Genomic DNA, 12,669 nt, shown 5'->3' with positions numbered 1-12,669 from the left:
CTTTGTCTGTTCTCTGGTGAGGTGTCTGCAGGCAGCAGTGTGAGCGCTTCATGTGGTTCTGGATGTCCCTTCACCTGTATTCAAGCATATTGTATAGCCAGACAAGCAATGTTTAATATAGGCTAATAAGTGAAATGATCATGAATGTGGTTGAACTTCTTTAATAAAACAAGCTATTTTATTTAATACATGCTTACATGTTTCTATTGTACTGTAAAGTATGGATGTGGCGTGAATAAATACTATAAACATACATATAAACAATTAATATATCAATTTAAGTGTAGCATTGTATGGCTATTCTTTGTGTGTTCTCTGCCCCAGAGACGGTTTCTGGAGGTACTGGTGCTGGATGGTCCGCTGCTGCCCTCCCGACATCATCATCATCTGGCTCGAGCAGGTCACCGTTGGTCAAGCAGATGTTGTGGAGCACAGTGCAGCACACAATGACCTCTGGCACAAACTTCACATCCACCTCCAGAGCCTTTAGGAAAATGGACCGGCATTGCGTCTTGAGAACCCCGACAGGCAGCTGTTGTAGCAAGCTTTGCGGTGGTTGCGGACAGGCTGCCTGAAGGGGGTTATGAGATGGGTTTGGACAGGCAGGGGTAGCCACCATCCCCAAGGATACAGTAGCCTGTTGGAGGATAAACGTGCATGGAGTGGATGGGGCTGTTCCTCAGGACCCTGGCATCGTGCACTGACCCTGTGTACCCCACGAACACAGCCAGAAATATACATGTGTCGTCACAGCTGGCCTGCAGCTGGATGGAGTGGAACAGCTTCCTGTTAAAATAATAGGCTGCATCCTCTGCTGGGGGGCTTCACCCTGACGGTAGCCCCAACCAACACTCTGTTGAAGGCTGCTGATCCAGTGAGATGGACGAAGCGGGCACCCAGGCATGGGAGTTCCTCTGCAGTTGGATGCCGGACCACTGTGAAGAGGAGTGCATGGATCTTCGCACTACCTGGTGAACGGAGGGCCATAGGAGGTGCCGCTGGCAAACCATCTGTGGTCCCACTCAGTGCCCAGCACAGCACATGAGTGCATTGAAGGACTCCCTGGAGAGCCTGAAGTCGGCCGTCAAAGTACAATACAAGCAGTGGCATCGAGAGATTAATTTGGCAGTGCCGCTTGGGGCAGGGTGACTGCTGTAGAGTATGTGGGGAGGGGGAGGGAAGATTACATTAATATATTAATATGTAAGTATTTTAATCAATAAAATCTTGTGCCATTGAGGTTTTGTAGTTTTTATTATTGCCTTTTCTGATGTATATTACGATTCATGCATGTTTGTAACAACAATTCATATGCCTTTGTGTTCCATTGCTAATTGATTCCTGTATCAGGGTAAACTTAACTACAACAGAGATGTGTATAAAAGTACAGTCAGTCAAGGTAGGCCTATTACTTTGCAAATTCAAGCAGATTGTGCCTTAGATTTCAGTGGATAATTCTTAAAACGAATTGAAATCTAGTGACATGTACAGATTTGTCATGTTTTATTTCCATATGGTGTGTATGTGAATTGCAAAAAAGTAGGCTTCTGACAGATAATTGAGAACGTCATTGCAACTACCACATAAGGTAAGGCTGTGAAGGTAAGGCTAAATCAAATGTACATACCAGCTTGAGTTCAGCCAGAATACAGAGGATCCTGCCAGGATTTCAGGGGTCAAGTCAAATGTTTTTATAAAGCACATTAAAAAACAACTGACACTGACCAAAGAGCTGTACAATTAAAATCACAAAAACACATCAAAACAAATAAAAAAACAGAAGTGTGTCATAATTTCCACATAGGGTGGAGAAAGGAGTAAACTAAGGACAGGTTTAGATTTGTATTTTATTATTTTTTTTCTGTTAAGTTTCGCGGGTGGCGCGAGCAGATTTCCGTCCGTCACTTCCGCATTTAATTTGCGGGTGTCGCGAGCAGATTTACGTCCGTCACTTCCGCCAAGTGGTAAACGTAAGTGTTCCATTTGAGTCAGCCCTAATCACCGACAAAGTGCACTACGTATGAAAGTGCACTGTACGAAAGTGCACTTTATGAAAGTGTACTTCGTAAAGGGCGATCTATGAGACACACCTTGTGTGTCTGTCAGTCTAGGGCGTATCTCCCTGACGGTAGTTACGTTAGTTATGAGATTTCGCATGTAGCTTACGCATGTCATGAACCTGTGCATCCTTGATTTTGAAGATTTTTGAAATCATAGTTCGCGAGATATTTGTATTTTACCGTTTCCCGTAGGCACTAATGGGTTATCGTTTCCCGTAGCACCGAAATGACGTCACAAATTACGTCACAAACAATATTAGCGGTATTAAAACTATCCTGCCTTCACTCAAAGTTCAGAATAGCGTTGGATACCATAAGGAGGTCCGCATTCAAATTCTTCTTGGTGAACAGATCCAGACTTTTGCTCAGGTAATCTTAAGACAGTGATTGATTTTATCTATTCGTTTATATAAGCTTCTTTATATTAAGTTTCAAAGTAATGTCTTGAGTTGTACAGTCATCTAACAGACAGGGAATAGTAATCAATCAAAATATTCATATTGTTTATTAGTATAGCGTATTTTTACAGTACATTTCTGCACTTATTTGACTTACAATGGAGCGGACCCGCGCGACGTGAATGATGTTATAGTCATAGAACAGTCGTGTGGTTAGCCTAGAGCCTAGACCACTGACCATGCGTTCATTCATCTACTGACGCAATGAGAGAGGTTTTCCGATGTATTAGTGTCCGATGTACAGTACTGTGCAAAAGTTTTAGGCAGGTGTGAAAAAATGCTATGAACTAAGAATGCTTTGAAAAATGTAAACAATAAATGTTTATTTTGTATCCATTTACATGGTAAGACTCAGCAAAGCAACAAGACACAACGTAGTTATACTGCATCAGCAGGGTCTCTCAGACAAAGATTTCAAAGCAGTCGGGGGTTTCAAAATGTGCAGTTCAAGCTCTTTTGAAGAAGACGTTGAGGATCGTAGATGCAGTGGTCAGCCAAGGAAACTTAATGCAGCTGATGAAAAACACATCAAGCTTATTTACCTTCGAAATCGGAAGATTTCAAGCACTGGCATCAGCTCAGAACTGGCAGAAACCAGTGGTACCCAGGTACAGACATTTACTGTCCGGGGAAGTCTGGCCAGAAGTGGTCTTCATGGAAGAGTTGCAGCCAAAAAGCTCTACCCCGACAAGGAAACAAGGCCAAGTGACTGAACTAAGCACGAAAACATAGAAACTGGGGTGCAGAAACATGGCAGAAGGTGCTCTGTACTGATGAGTCAAAATTAAAAATATTTGGCTGTAGAAGAAGGCAGTTTGTTCGCCGAAGGGCTGGAGAGAGGTACAATAATGAGAGTCTGCAGGCAACAGTGAAGCATGGTAGAGGTTCCTTTCCAGTTTGGGGCTGCATTTCTGCATGTGGAGTTGGAGATTTGGTCAGGATGAATGGTGTCCTCAATGCTGAGAAATACAGGCAGATACTAATCCATCATGCAATACCATCAGGGAGGCGTATGATTGGCACAAAATGTATTCTGCAGCAGGAACATAACCCCAAACATACAGCCAATGTCATTAACAACTATCTTCAGCTTAAAGAAGAACAGAAAGTCCTGCAAGTGAAGGTATGACCCCCACAGAGCCCTGATCTCTACATCATCGAGTCTGTCTGGGTTTACATGAAGAGACAGAATAATTTTAGGAAGCCTACATCCACAGAAGATCTGTGGTTAGTTCTCCAAGATGTTTGGAACAATTTACCAGACAAGTTCCTTCAAAAACTGTGCGCAAGTGTATCTGGAAGAATTTATGCTATTTTGAAGGCAAAGGGTGGTCACACCAAATATTGATTTAATTTAGAATTTTCTTCTGTTACTTCACTGCATTTTGTTAATTTATGAAGAATTGATGAAAATAAACTGTTAACACTTCCATTTTTGAAAGAATTCTTAGTTTACAGCATTTTTTCCCACCTGCCTAAAACTTTTGCACAGTACTGTATATGTTGTAATTCGTGTGTATTTTGTTTTCTCATTATTGCAATATTATAAACCTCAGTCTGCATTTGCCCTGGCTGGGAGAGGCTGTCATTCCGAAGATACTGTGTGTGATCGCCTTTGCTCTGTGTTCATTAAACCTGTCAGAGTGTATGAATAAACGGCTGGGTGCCAATCAAATCGTCGTCATGTTATCCTCCAACTGTGTTACCATTGTAAGGACATTATTAGCTTACGATCTGTCTGAGAGTGGGCTGTCAAAGCTAGCATCATCAAAGTCATACAGTAGGCTACAGTAGCCTACATACATTCAATAAAATGAACCTACATTTGAGTCCAACTGCATGACCATTCTTACCCACACTTACCCTTACAATAAAGAAGTGATCCTATTTCAACCATAACTTCATTTTAAATAATTTCTTTCTTTATGACATTTAGTTTATAGTTTAGACAGCAACTTTGAAATCTATATATTCAACTGCATCCACTAGCCTACATAATCTCAAACTTTATTTGTTGGTATACAGGTGCATCTCAATAAATTAGAATATCATCAAAAAGTTGATTTATTTCAGTAATTCTATTCAAAAAGTGAAACTCATATATTATATAGATTGTGTACACACAGACTGATCTATTTCAAGTGTTTGTTTCTTTTAATTTTGATTATTATAACTGACAGCTAATGAAAACCCAAAATTCAGTATCTCAGAAAATTAGAATATTGTGAAAAAGCTCAATATTGAAGACTCATGGTGTCACACTCTAATCATCTAATTAACTCAAAACACCGGCAAAGACTTCCTGAGCCTTTAAATGGTCTCTCAGTCTAGTTCAGTAGGCTACACAATCATGGGGAAGACTGCTGACTTGACAGTTGTCCAGAAGACGATCATTGACAACCTGCACAAGGAGGGTAAGACACAAAAGGTAATTGCTAAAGAAGCTGGCTGTTCACAGAGTGCTGTATCCAAGAACATTAATGGGAAGTTGAATGGAAGGAAAAAATGTGGTAGAAAAAGGTGCACAAGCAACAGGGATAACCGCAGCCTTGAGAGGATTGTGAAACAAAGCCCATTCAAGGGAGATTCACAAGGAGTGGACTGCAGCTGGAGTCAGTGCTTCAAGAGCCTACACACACAGACGTATCCAGGACATGGGCTTCAACTGTCACATTCCTGTGTCAAGCCACTCTTGAACCGGAGACGTCAGAGGCGTCTCACCTGGGCTATGGACAAAAAGGACTGCACAGTTGGTCAGTGGTCCAAAGTTCTCTTTTCAGATGAAAGTACATTTTGCATTTCATTTGGAAATCAAGGTCCCAGAGTCTGGAGGAAGAGAGGAGAGGCACAGGATCCAAGTTGCTTGAGGTCCAGTGTAAAGTTTCCACAGTGAATGATGGTTTGGGGTGCCATGTCATTTGCTGGTGTTAGTCCATTGTGTTTTCTCAGGTCCAAGGTCAGCACAGCCGTCTGTTTTAGAGCACTTCATGCTTCCCTCTGCTGGCCATCCTATGGAGATGCGGATTTCATTTTCCATCAGGACTTGGCGCCTGCACCCACTTCCAAAGGTCCCAGTACCTGGTTTAAGGACCATGGTATCCCTGTGCTTGATTGGCCAGCAAACTCGCCTGACCTAAAACCCATAGATTCTATAGGGTATTGTGAAAAGGAAGATGCAAGACAATAGACCCAACAACGCAGAAGAGCTGAAGGCCACTATAAGAGCAACATGGTCTTCCATAACACCTCAGTAGTGCCACAGACTGATTGCCTTCATGCGACGCCGCATTGCTTCAGTAATTCATGCAAAGGGAGCCCAGACCAAGTATTGAGTGCTGTACATGTTCATACTTTTCACTAGTCCAACATTTCTGTGTTAAAAATCCTTTTTTCTATTGGTCTTCAGTAATATTCTAATTTTCTGAGATACTGAATTTGAAGTTTTCATTAGCTGTCGGTTATAATCATCAAATTTAAAAGAAATAATCACTAAAAATATATCAGTCTGTGTGTAATGAACCTATTTAAAAAAATGAGTTTCACTTTTTGAATAGAATTACTGAAATAAATCAACTTTTTGATGATATTCTAATATATTGAGATGCACCTGTATCTCCAAAAAGGCTATACAACATTAAAACATTTATTATTGAAAAGGAAACATGCATCACAATAATACTTCAGTGTAACCTGTACCTATGTGGAGTGCAAATATATATATATATAAAAAAAGCTATTACACTACCCAACAGCTACACCTACGTCTGCTAACACTACAGTATGCATAATTCCTACGGGCACTGCACTAGTAAGAATAATAAACCCTTAGTTTAAATAAAAAATTAAACGTTCTCCACATTTCTTGACATCACATGTTTTTGTTGTCCATTTTGGATATCCCAAACATGAGTAAGACCTCCTCTGAAGCCCTGATGGTCCAGCTGCTTCTTCCTCAACCTGCACTGGATTTCTTAGTTTCCTGAATGCATTTAAAAAATATTGCCTTAATGAACAAAATTACCGAATGAGAAGTACATGCAGTGCATTTGTTTGTTCTGAAATTAATTTGTAATATGTAGGTAAATGGTTCAGGTTTTATGGAGCTGTACTAAGCCTACATCATCTGGATTGCAGTGCAATGAAATAATGTATAGGAATTATATGCGTATACATTTGGGCATCCCAATTTATTGCACGTTTTTACTACCTTCAAGTATCCAATCCAATCCTATCCACTTTATTTATATAGCACAGTTTAAACAAACACATGGGTTTCCAAAGTGCTGCACACAGAAAAAGAGATAAAATAAGTATAAAATAAGTAAAGCACATGACCCACCCAACACTTCTACATCACATCAACACGCCATCTAGTGTCCAAAGGCCAAATAAAAAAGGTGCGTTTTTACCAAGGTTTTAAAGAGACACAGGGATGTAGTTTGTCTAATATGGAGTGGCAAAGTGTTCCACAATTTTGGGGCTGTTACCGCAAAGGCACGTTCTCCTCTGTGTTTTAGCCTGGTACGGGGTGTGGCCAAAAACAGCTGGTCAGCTGACCTAAGAGAACGGCTAGGAGTGTAGGGTTTTAGCAGCTCGGAGAGGTATGGTGGGGCAAGGCCATTTAAGGCTTTAAACGCAAATAAAAGTATTTTAAAATGAATCCTAAAACGTACAGGTACCAAGTGCAATGAAGCCAGAATAGGTGTAATGTGGTCGTACTTTCTAGTGTTAGTCAGGAGACGAGCTGCGGCATTTTGAACTAATTGGAGGCGGGCAATGGAGGCCTCACTAATCCCCATGTAAAGTGCATTACAGTAGTCCAGCCGGGTGGTCACAAACGCATGGATTACTGTTTCAAAATGCTGTCTCTGAAGCACTGGTTTAATTTTTGCCAGCTGCCTTAGCTGGAAGAAGCTGGACTTCACCAAATGTCAAATTTGAGGTCAGTGTCCACCTTAACCCCCAGGTTATTTATGATTGGCCTACGGAACTGTTCCAGGTAGCCTAGGTCAACCAGGGGGGACACACCAGAGCCACTGAAAACCATAACCTCTGTCTTTTTTTCATTAAAATTTAAAAAGTTTAGGGACATCCAAGCTTTAATGTCTTGCAGGCAGTCTAACAAGGGCTTAATACTGTACGCTTCTGACTTTCTAAGAGGAACATAAATCTTGCTGTCATCAGCATAGCAATGAAAAGAAATACCATGCTTCCTAAGAATTGAGCCAAGTGGGAGTAAATAAAGGGAAAATAAAAGGGGGCCAAGCACCGAACCCTGCGGAACCCCATGTAATAGCGGGACAGTGGAGGACACATGCTCAGCAAGGCTAACACAGAAGGACTGCTGGGTTAAATAAGACCTGAACCATTGTAGTGCTGTGCCTCTGACACCCACCCACTGCTCCTAACGAGCAATGAGGATGTCATGGTCTACTGTGTCGAAGGCTGCAGTCAAATCTAGGAGCACAAGGACAACACTATGGCCAGAGTCAGTAGCTAAAAATATATCATTAAAAACTCTAAGCAGCGCTGATTCGGTACTGTGTAATGTTTTAAAACCAGATTGGAAAATCTCTATAATGTTCTGTCCATTTATAAAGTCCATGAGCTGACAGTGAACAATCTTTTCCAAGACTTTTGACAGAAAAGACAGTTTGGAGATAGGTCTGAAATTAGACAAAACAGTAGGATCAAGTCCAGGTTTTTTTAACAAGGGTTGCAAAACAGAATGTTTAAATTGAGCCGGCACCACTCCCGATGATAGGCTACTGTTAATGACAGCAGTAAAAGAAGGTCCAATAGTTGGAAACATCTCCTTAAAAAGTCGAGGAGGAACACTATCTGCTGGAGAACCTGAGGGCTTCAGATGGCCAACAATCTCCTCCACAAAGGACAAGGTTACAGGCTCAAACATCTCTAAGAACACAGAGCATGGAGCTGAGACTGAGGGATCAATAGCAGGTGGAGAAATAAGTGCTCTAGCACTTTGTCAATGAAAAACCTGAGAAAGTCTTCACACACAGCTGGAGACCCCTCAATTTGCAACGCCTGTGGTACATTCAGAGCAGAGTTAATTACCTTAAACAATACACGAGGTTTGTGAGAATTTAACAAAATTATCTAATATTATTAATATTTTCTTTTGGCCTCTCTCACAGACGACTGGTAGTGGCGCCAGCAATCTCGCATAATTTGGAAAGACACTTGTAGTTTGTCCTTTTTCCACTTTCTCTCAGCTCTTCTACACTCCTGTCTAGAAGCCCTGGTGGTTTCATTCAACCAGGGTTCAGCCTCCGATTTAGTTTTTTGCCGTCTGATTTTATGTGGAGCCACAATGTCTAAGGCAGTTTGACAGGAGTTGAGAAACCAACAGTTCAGTGACTCAGTATCATATGACACATTTTCAGGAATAACACAGTTCTGGTTGAAAACAGTGGAAAAACGTGCGGCAGTGGAGGGGTTAATAACCCGACATTTGCGAGCGACTGTGCCAGGTTTAGCTGTCAAACGATTCACAGCGGCTTCAAACAGAACAGGCACATGATCAGAGAAAAAGGCATCACAGATCTCCAGATTGCAAACGAGCAAACCATAGGATAAGACGAGGTCAAGTGTATGACCGCGTTCATGTGTCGGCCCACGTACAGCTTGGACAATGTCAAACGAGTCAATGATATTTAAAAAGTCTCTCGCCAATGGGTTCTTCTCAGGACAACAGACGTGAATGTTACAATCCCCCACAATGAGGACCCGGTCATAATTCGGCATAATATCCGACAGGAATACAGAGAAGTCCATCAAAAAGTCTTTGTTATATTTGGGAGGACGATAAATCACAGCACACAACACAGTGTGGGGAGGACCCAGCTCAAATAAGCTCAGTTCGAAGCTCGCGGGGGATGGCCGGGATATTTGTTTGCATTTAAAGTCACTCTTATAAACAGTCGCAATTCCTCCTCCTCGACCAGACGACCGGGGAGAATTGAAATAGGAGCACTCGTCAGGTAGAAGATCAGAAAAGACTCCGGACTCACCCGCACTTAGCCAGGTCTCGGAGATAAAAAGAAAGTCCAGCTCCCGCGTAACGAAGAAGTCCTTGAGTATAAAAGCTTTATTTCCAAGTGATCTTGCGTTAACCAAGCCAAATCTAGCAGGGGCCGAAGATACTCCAGATTTGCTCCACGCCAGCGTAAACAAGGGGAGCAGGGACGGTGGGGCTGGAAGGCCTCATCGCAGCCCGTCACCTTCACCAGAGAGGAAGCAACAGGACCCAGGAAGCGCTGAGAGACACACAGGCGAGGGGCAGCACCATATCCACCATATCGATCAGGACGTGCCAACCCCAACCTCAGCTTCACGAGATAGCCGCTACGTTTCCCCCGTCGCCGGTACCTTCTTCTCCGAGGTAGTGGAGCAAGCGTGCGGCGGAGGTCAGCCGGGAGATCCGGTGAGAAAGGGGTCCCCCCTTCACAATAGTCCGATTTTTGAAAATTTATAGCAGCGTTTCTCAGATCTAGCAACGTTTGGCGATCATAGACCAGAAGAGCGTTGATGTTATGTACAAGCGTTAAAAGCAGCAAAAACAAACACAACAGGTAGAGCACCTGACGGCGAGCCTGACACACTGGCGCCATCTTGAGTCTCCTCATGTATTCTCAAAATAGCCAGTGTGATTGATTACATTCATGGGTAAAATTGTCTAAACAGGGTAGGGTAGCTTATCCTTCTGTCTTCAACAAGACGAGATGTAATGCAAGCTAAAGTTACATGCCCTACACACTAACAACTTTCCATTGTACAATGGGTGGCGATTTAGGGTTAGCAGCTTCGCAATGTGGGTAGTTTTCCGACTAGCTAACTAACAGCAGGCTTTTTGATAGCTCTATGGGTGGAAAAAAACTTCTGGTACATCTTTTCTTTTTAGGTGGCTTTTCAGAGCACAAAAGGATCAAAATATCAATGCTGAGACCAAACGAAATACTGATATGAGGCGTTATTATTTCCTGGCGAATTAAGTAGCTTACCGTATCAGACTACTAGCAGCACTCTTTCAGGATTTACATAGTGTTTCTGACTCTGCCACTTCAGCCAATTAAATGACAGCATCTTGTCTCACAGGCTCGAGGGCGTATTGGAAAACTTAGAAATGCATTTATAACTCTTCTGGGCAACGAACATTGTATTGATAATAATACGAATGAGTTTGCAAATATATTGTGCAAAATTATTTATTTCTCAAATTAACAAAATATTGGTAGGGACTTTTTTGTCTTTCCCAAACTTTGGTCGTGACTAGTCCCTACCAACCCTATGCAAACCTACGCCCTTGCTTCCTATTCAGAGAGCAAGGAGTGTCCCATTGTGCTTAAACCTTCAGTTCCGCTCTAGTCAGAGACCTTGAAATACGTCACATAACGGTCGTTTTTCAAGAGAGCGTCTGAGCTCCCTTGATGCCCTAATGGCGGCATTTATTACCCATAACTCTCTGCGCCACTCCCTAACCGGAGCTTTTCGTTTTATTTCGAAATCAATGGCAGACATAATGGTTACGGTGGCTAGGTAGCAGAGTCAGTAGACCACAAGGCTACAGACCGTAAATGTAAATATCAGCAGTAATTAAACAACTGTACTGATATTCAATGTACAACTAACATGCCATTCTCAAATTAAAGCCAGTGAATTTTTTTTAACAATGTATACCGACAGTTAGCATGCCTAGCTAGCCTAGCTTGGTAGCATTACCATTGGTTCTGAATGGCTATCCCCCCACCCGGGACTGTAGTTAGACCGACGAAGAGCCTAAATTGGGACACTTTTCGCTTGGCGAGCGGGGGCAGGTGGCAGGCTGCAGGCGCTCGTTACAACGGGCTATTCCACCACCCGGGAATAGCCCGTTGGTTTTAATCGGACACCTTTCGCTTGACGAACGGGGGCAATTATGCCGTGATTGATTAATAAAGAATTGTCTGAATTCATTAGGGATGTATACGTTAGCCATGTCGCTGTCAGTAGCTGATGATGAATGCTCGCTTGCTAACAACATGCTTGCTAACTCACAGCGTGATGACACCACATACTGCCGTCTGACAGAGCGCGCTAGTGCGAGCAGATATGTACACACAGCGTGATGACGCCACATCCTGTCTGAATAGAGTGTCCCGAATATCGAAAATTAACGTTTTTTTGGCATACCTTGATCTCTCGTCAGACACCTCTCTGAATGGACATCGAGGAGTCAAGAGAGCTCTCTAAGAAATGGAACACGGCCATTATGTCCGCCATTGTTTTTTTTTTTAAAAAAACGAAAAGCTCCGGTTAGGGAATGGCGCACAGAGTTGTGGGTAATCAATGCCGCCATTAGGGCATCAAGGAAGCTCAGACGCTCTCTTGAAAAACAACCGTTATGTGATGTATTTCAAGGTCTCTGACTAAAGCGGAACAGAAAGTTTAAAAACATTGGGACAGTCCTTGCTCTCTGAATAGGAAGGAAGGAAGGAAGGAAGGAGGCATTTTCAGCCCTTCGGAACTCACCCAGAGAGGGTGAACATCCCCCTTTATAGGGTAGGGGTGTCATCAATGACACATGACTCCATGCTATAAAGGGCAATAGCGCCTCCTCCTGGACAAATATTAATACATGCATCCATACACTTATTAGTGTGCTTGCCCGAAGGGAAGCACAGTATTGTTATCGTCAAGTTTTCTTTATTTATTTATTCTCCCCGTTTTTCTTGCAGCTAACTCCTCCTCGCCCGTTTGAGCTAGAGACGCCATTCAAACACCAAAACGTCCGGCCCGATCCGGTGCAGGTTGCTATGACTTTTCGTGGCGATACTCTTTGCCACTCCTTTTTTATCCCTCTTTTTCATCCCCTTTTTCTCTCATTGACTAACATGGGGAAGGTTGAGCCATTGTGACGTCACGCACTCTAGCCAACTGACATTAGATCAGTTGACATAGGAGAAGCTCTCTTAAATGCCAGAAGTGGTTAGATAGAGAGTGCAAAATATTAAAACGAATGTAGTGGCAACAGTTTCAGGTACAGTTTATACACCCGCTCTAACAGTGTTAACCAGTATGTGAGTAACGTGGGTTTTATTAAGGCATAGCGTGTGTAATGTGTAGCTATTTCATTCCGTTTGTTAACCTTT

The sequence above is a fragment of the Sprattus sprattus genome (assembly GCF_963457725.1).
Source record: "Sprattus sprattus genome assembly, chromosome: 12".
Lineage (NCBI taxonomy): Eukaryota > Metazoa > Chordata > Actinopteri > Clupeiformes > Clupeidae > Sprattus > Sprattus sprattus.
The sequence above is the reverse complement of the archived record's forward strand: the minus strand, read 5'-3'. Positions refer to the sequence as shown.